The sequence below is a fragment of the Lepus europaeus genome, chromosome 17 (genome assembly GCF_033115175.1).
Source record: "Lepus europaeus isolate LE1 chromosome 17, mLepTim1.pri, whole genome shotgun sequence".
Classification (NCBI taxonomy): Eukaryota; Metazoa; Chordata; class Mammalia; order Lagomorpha; family Leporidae; genus Lepus; species Lepus europaeus.
In genome coordinates this window covers 73,072,961-73,080,669 of record NC_084843.1, presented here as the reverse complement: position 1 = coordinate 73,080,669, position 7,709 = coordinate 73,072,961, and positions in this window count along the sequence as shown.

The following is a 7,709-nucleotide window of genomic DNA, read 5'->3' as shown; positions in this document are numbered from 1 at the left end:
GCTTCCTTTCAAGGCAGACCCAGGGAGGCAGCAATAAATGGCTCAAATAATTGTTTTTTTTTTTTTCCACTCACAAGGGAGACTTGGATAGAGATACTGGTTCCCAGCTTCATCCTTGGCTGCTGTGGATTTTGGCGAATAAACCAATGGATGGGAGTTCTCCCAGCTCCCTTAAATAAATAAACATACACCATTAAAGAGAGCTGGATGTTTTCATTGGCCCAAATGGCACCTTTTGTTCCCCTGGTTCTGTGATATGTGGAAAGCTCTGCCTGGCTAATGATCTTCCCTTGGCTTCTGGTCCATTCTCTGGCTGGCGTCTCAGCTCCTTGCTGCAGACCAAAGTGGCTACTGCCAGTGGGAAGCACCTCACACCATTCTCCACAGGACTGTGGCCCTCAACTCTTGAATCTTTCAGTAGCTCCCAAATAACTTGCAACCAGGTGCTTTTGTCTTATGCAGTTTTTCTGGTTGGTGTTCTTGGAAATGTTGGTCTTAGTAGAAATAGAAGACCTGAGGCAACTTACTTATGAGAAGTAAAGTTGCAGACAGGTGCTCCTAGCAACTGTGAGATAAACAGAAGTGGTATAAAGAGCCCAGAGGACAGTGTTGGCCATCCAAGTAATGAGATGACCCCTGGCTATAATTGAGGTTGTGTTTCTCTGTCCATCAGAATTGTTGGCATTCGCTTGTGTCTGGAGATAACACTACTGCATCCTTTACCCAGTCATCCCTGGGAGAGAAAAGGGGGCAGCTTTCTAACAGATCTTGGTCAGGTGGCCTCTTGGGCATGGGCTAGTAAGGAATTCTTAGGAAAGGGCCAAGGCAGGGCATAGCCTGTGGCCCAGGGTAGCTCCAGTGTCAGTACTGGAACCTGCTCCTAACAACTCACAGGAGCCTATGATGCGGTCACTTTAGTACATTGTGTGGTCACTTTAGTACACTGTATGGGCCACGTACACCATGGAGATCCACAGGCACTATAAATCAGGACTTTGTTTTACACAGATGCTGGTTGTAAAACTTGAATCAGGGAACGGCCACCCAGGAGGGATGTGTGGCAGTAGGGGTAGGGCCAGATTCAAGCCCTTTGGATCAATAGATACTGGGGGATGACTCAATAATGATTGGTTCTGTGTTCATTTGTGCGTGTTTGTGTGTGTTTTATCATTTAGTTCTCACTTCAGCATGAAATCAGATAGTAGAGACTAGGAGATTCTCTGTTCCCTGCTTAAGTCCACATTGCAACCTGGGTCTCTCTGACCCCCTTCATCTTCATCCTTAACCACAAAACCTGTAGCAGTGCAGGGCGGGAGGACTGAGCCCAGGCTAGTTTCCGGTTGCTGAGGGCAGACAGTGCAGTGTGGCAGAGTCCAAGGACCCGTGTGGTCCTGAGCACACACTCGGCTCATATAAGAAATGCAAACAGGATTCTGAGCCCAAGCAGCATGGAGAGAACAGAGGGGGATTTGAGAAAAATTGTCCTTGGTTGCTTATTGTTCTTGCACCTTGTTGTCATGCCCCTGTCCTGTACAAACCCCACCACCTGTTTTCTCTGTTTCTATACCCAGACAGCGTAGCACAGGTAATGAAAGCCAGCACAACAGAGCAGATTGCCGCATTCTAAATTCCTGATCACCAATTCCAAAGACAGCAGGGGTCCTACCAGAACTTGTGGGCCGACTTTTCCTTTACTATCCCTAGAAAGTTTTCACACTTTTAATGTGCAGAAGCATGCCTCTTCTGCCTCACTCTGTAATTCTAAAGTCAAACTTTCCTATTTATTTTGCAGTATCTATAAATTCATGTAATGGGGTGAGAAACAATACAGAGAGGGTCCCTGGACCCTGTATCCAGTCTCCTGCAAAACCAGCATCTTGCAGAGTTATAGTACAGTTCCAAAGCCAGGAGACCACAATGGGCATAGCCAAGGGAGAGAATGATTTGGACCTCACAAGACTTCACATCACCCTCATAGAGCCATACCCATTTCCTCTGACAGGCTCCAGTCTGTCCCACAGCTCCATGACTGAGTCACATGCTAAATGTCATTTGTGTGTAGTCACACAGAGTAGGTGCCCCAGGGACTGGGTTTTATCAGTCAGCATGGTTCTCTGGAGATTCCTATAGGTCACTGTGCATACCCATAGTTCCATCCTTTGTATTAACATTCTATGGGCTAGATGTTCCCGTATTACCCAGTAAGGTCCATCAGGGTTGTGGGGAACTGCAGGCTGGCCACCTGTGGGAACCTCCTCATTTTTGTATCTACATGGCTTGCAGCAATCGGTCGACCACAAGTCCTACAAAAACAACCAGGTGAAACAGATGAAACAGAATGGACTCTGCATAAACAACTAGGAGGAACCAGGTGAAACAGATGAAGTTGAGGCAGGATGGACTCTGCATAAACAACTAGGAGGAACCAGGTGAAACAGATGAACTTTCGACCTATACGCGCCCTTTTATCTGATTGGACGATATCAGCGTGAACTGCACGTGAAGAGAGCCACTATTGTCTGTGGAGCACATGCTCTGCAGGACTTGGGATATAAAGGGACATTGGGATTTGGGCGGGGGCGGCCGCCACCACTGCGGCCGCCCCCTCCTCCTCCTCTTTTCTCCTCTCCCCACTTTCCTTCTCTCTCCGTGAATATAAAGTTCCTTGAGAACCGAGAAACAGTGAAAGTTCCTTGAGAACCAAGAAACAGTGACCGTGTCGTGACTACGTTGGACCCTTGATGGCAAGGGTCTGACAAGGGTTGATTCCAGTTCTTGCCTATTAAAAATTAAGCTGCTGTAGACATGAAGTATTTCATATGAATGTAGGAATTAATTTTTCAGGGATAAAAACCTCTGGCATTTTAATTTAATTTATTATTAATTTAGTGTTGAGAGACTACCAAGCTGCTTGCCCATGTAGCTGTACCATTTCACAGTCTCATTAGCAAGGTAGGGTTGATCCAGTTTCTCCACATCCTTGCTAGCATTGCATATTTTAAGTGATTTTTATTTGAGCCAATTTGATAGGTATATACTGATGTCCCAGGGTGGTTTTTACTTGCATTTCCCTCATGGGTAATGATATTGAGCATCTTTTCATGGGCTTATTTGCCAACTGCATACTTCTTAGGTGGAATGTGTGTTTTCTAACTGGATTGTTATTTTACTGTTCAGTTGTGAGAGTTTTTTACATTTTCTAGATACTAGTCCTTTGTCATCTGTGTTGTTTGTAAATACATGTCTTAAAGTATTTACCTCATTCTTTTTTTAAAAATTTTTTTAATTTATTTGACAGGTAGAGTTATAGATAGAGAAACATAGAGAAAGATCTTCCTTCCATTGGTTCACCCCTGAAATGACCACTACAGCCGGCGCGCTGCGCCGATCTGAAACCAGGAGCCAGGTGCTTCTTCCTGGTCTCCCATGCGGGTGCAGGGGCCCAAGCACTTGGGCCATCCTCCACTGCCCTCCCAGGCCACAGTAGAGAGCTGGACTGGAAGAGGAGCAACTGGAACTAGAACAGGATGCCGGTGCTGCAGGCAGAGGATTAACCAAGTGAGCCATGGCGCCAGCCCCTACCTCATTCTTTACTGCTTTATAGTTTTCTGGACATTTTGTAATTTTATATTTAAGTTTGTGATTCATTTTGAGCTCCATTTTAAACAAGCTGTGAGACTTAGGTTGAGTTTAATTGTTTTCCTCTGGGTAGCCTATTGCTCCAGGACTATTTGTTAAAAATCTTACCTTTATTGCTTCTTGGCCTTTTCGCTGAGATCAAGTGTAAAAAGTCTACTTTTCTGCTATTGACTTGCTCTTCACTTTTGTCAAAAGAAGTTGAACATCTTTGCTTTATTTCTTAGTTCCCTATTCTCTTTGCAGCGTCTATTTGTGTACCCATCTACAAATATCACAGAGATCTCTTAAGCTATTTCTTCTTATTTATTTATTTTTAAAGATTTATTTGAGAGGCAGAGTTACAGACAGAGAGGTCCTCCATCTGTGGTTCACTTCCCAAATGGCTGCAATGTGTAGAACTGGGCTGATCAGAAGGCAGAAGCCAGGAGTTTCCTCTGGGTCTCCCATGTGGGTGTAGGGACCCAAGCACCTGGTCTATCCTCTACTGCTTTCCTAGGTCATCAGCAGGGAGCTGGGCAGAAGTGGAGCAGCTGGGATGCAGGCATTGCAGGGAGACTTAATGTACTATGCCACAGCACCTAACCTGACAGACTTATTTATTGTACTTTTTCTTCAAAGTTGGTTTAGTTGTTCTAGTTATTTGCCTTTTCATATACATTATAGAACAATCTTGCCCCTATCTCTAAGATTCTTATAAATTTAGTAGCAATTGCATTAAGCTTGTATCTCAATTTGGGAATAATTGACATAGTTACTATATCATGAACATAGGATATCTCTCTAATTAGATGTTATCGATTTATTTTGTGGATTTTTAACATACTAAAGTTTCTCATTTTTAAAATTAATGATGCTATTTTTAAATTATTGTATTCATGTGCTCACTGATAGTACATTCAGAATCAGTTGGTTTTTATGTATATTGACCTTGTATCTTGGAACCTTACTAAATTCAGGTAAAATGTATAAAAAGTATTTTTGGAGGCAAGGGGTAGATTTCCTGAGATTTCTATGTAGAAAATTATGGCATCTGAACATAGGGACAGTTTTGCTTATTCCTTTGCAAGCTGTATGCTTTATTTTCTTGTCTTATGCTAGATTGAAACCCAAGACTGCATTGAATAGGATTGCTGAGAGTGGAGGTCTTTGCATTCCTGTTGCTTCTTTGGGTTTATTTTGCTCTGCTCCCCTCAGGGTCTTGAGATGGGAGCTTATATTATTGTATTAATTATATATATATATTACTTTTCTTATATATGCATATATTTAGTATTATACATTTTCTTTTAGCGCTGCTATAGCAGCGTACCACAAATTTTGATTTTGCAATTTGGAGATTTTTTTTAAAAAATTTCCCTAGAAACTTTGTCTTTCATCTATGGATTATTTACAACTGTGTTGCTTATTTTCCAAGTGCTTGGGTGTTCTCCCCATTTTATTCCTGTTACTGATGTCCAGTTTGATTCCACTGTGGCAGAAGAATATACTCTTCGTGACTTTAACTCTTTTAAATTGGTTGGGGATGGTTTTAGAGCTTGGAATCTGATGTATCTTTGTGAATATTTTGTGAGCATTTGATAAAAAATGGAATCTGCAGTTGGATGAGGTGTTCTAGAAACATTGATTAGATGCTATTGACTGATAATGTTGTTGATTCTTCTATCCTTGCTGATTTTTTTTTCCTAGTTGTTCTGTTGTTTGTTGGGAGTGGGGTGTTGAAGTCACCAACTGTAATTGTAGGTTTTCCATTTTCCTTTTTACTTTATCATTTCTGCTTCACATATTTTGCAGTTCTGTTGTTTGGTGTACACAAATACACATTCAGAAATGTTGCAACTTCTTGGTATATTGAACCTTTTAAAATATGTAAGCCAGGTACTCTGATAAGGGATGTGGGTGTTCCAAGTTGCATCTTAACCACTGTGCCAAACACCCAAACCAATGCTGTTTTTGGATAAATCTCTGTGCTTAGCTTGCCTAGTGTTTGCTCCAGATACTACATTATACATACATAACTTCTCACTTTCCACAAGAGTTTTCCTCTTAACACTTACAGTGAAATACTGAACTGCTTCCCTTTCTACACTTTTACCTTTCCTTTCTATAATATAATTACCTTAAGAGTTTTCTTTAAATGTCTTTACAATCACATAGAAATGTGTTTAATTCTTCCTTCAACCATGAAGCATAATTTAGTAAACTCAGTGAGGAATGCTTATTTGTTTACTCATATTTTTTTCTCACTGTATTTTTCCTTGTTTCCTGATCTTCCAAGATTCCTTCCTTGTTCTTTCTGTTTAGAGAATTTCCTTTATCCATCCTTTTAGGATCGATCTGCTGGTGACAGATCCTCTGTTTTTTTTTTTTTTTTTTTGTCAGAGACCATTTTCATGTCCCTTCTTTTGATGAAGTATATTTTCACTGGATAGAGAATTCTGGGATGACATTTCCTTTAGCACTTGAAAAATGTTGTTACTTTTCAAAGCATTTTAAAAATTTATTTTAAGATGTAACAATGTTTTAAAGATTTATTTATTTGAAAGGCAGAGTTACAGAGAGAGAGAGAGGGAGAGGGAGAGATTGAGGTCTTCTATCCACTGGTTTACTCCCCAAATGGCTGCTGGGCCAGGCTAACCCAGGAGCCAGGAACTTCATCCAGGTCTCCCACTTGAGGGGCCAATCTTCTGCTGCTTTCCTGGGTGTATTAGCAGGGAGCTGGACCAAAGTAGAGTAGCTGGCACTCAAACTGGTGCCCATATGGGATGCCAGCATCACAGACAGTGGCTTAACCCATTACACCACAACAGCAGTCCCAAATTTAGCAATTTTTAACTTTTTTTTGCTGCTTTTGCTTCATATGTAGATATTCTACACATACACATATATATTATTTTTTTGAATACAGGGATATTAATGTCACATAATGTGGGATTCATGACAATGGTAATAAAATGAAGAAGGAAGGGTATATTGTCATGTATATGGGATAACTCAGAGGAGAAACACGTAACTATGTATACACTAAATAATATGACATCCATATCATTTTCATTTTTATACTCTTTGTATATGTTAGCTTCCACAGTAAGATAAAATGTAGTATTTGCCATTCTGTGTCTGGCTTATGTCACTTGCCATAATGACCTCCAGTTTCACTGAGTTTGTTGCAAATGTCAGAATTTCATTTTTTTAATGGGTGAGTAATATTTTGTTGTATATATACCACATCTTCTTTATCCAGTCATCAGTTGATGGGCATCTAGGTTGATTCCATATTTTTGCTATGGTGAATTGGGCTGCTGTAAACTTGGGAGTGCAATGTCAGCCTCCACGTTTTCTGTGAAGGAATTTGCTGTTATTGTAATTATTGTTCCTTTATAGGTAAGATGCTTTGCTTTCAAGATATGTGAATACAATATGTCTTCCATGGCTTTGTTTAGGTTTATCCTGTTTTGGTTTCACTCAGCATCTTGCATCAGTTTTATGTCTTTCGCGGAATTTTAAAAGCTTTAAACTATTACTTTATGAGCACTTCTTTTTATTCCTGTCGTCTTTCTCTTCTTTCTGGTACTCTGATATCACGCATGTCAGATGTTTTTGTAATGTCCACTGACACCTCAGGCTCTGTTCGTTTTTAAATCTATTTTCCGTCTTTATTTTTCAGATTATCTAATTCTAATTGCTCTGTCTTTAAGTCCACTGCTTCTTTCCTCCTTGTTCTTCAGTTTGCTTTTGAGCTCATCCTGTGTTTAGTCTTTTTTCCTCGCAGTTGTATTATTCACTTCCAAAATTTATGTTTGATTATTATTTATGTTTTCTGTTTCCTTACTGAGACTTTCTATTTTGAGTTCCCCCCAGTCTTTTGTTTCAAGTATAATCATTTGTTGATTACTTTTATGATAGCTACTTTAAAGACCTGTCAGATTAATTCTGACATTGATGTCATCTCCATGTTGACATCTGTTGATCATCTTACTTTATACCTTTTTAAATCTTCCTAGTTCTTGTTATGATGAAGGATTTTAATTGAAATCTGAACATTTGGGGTGTTATGCTAGGAGATGCTGGAT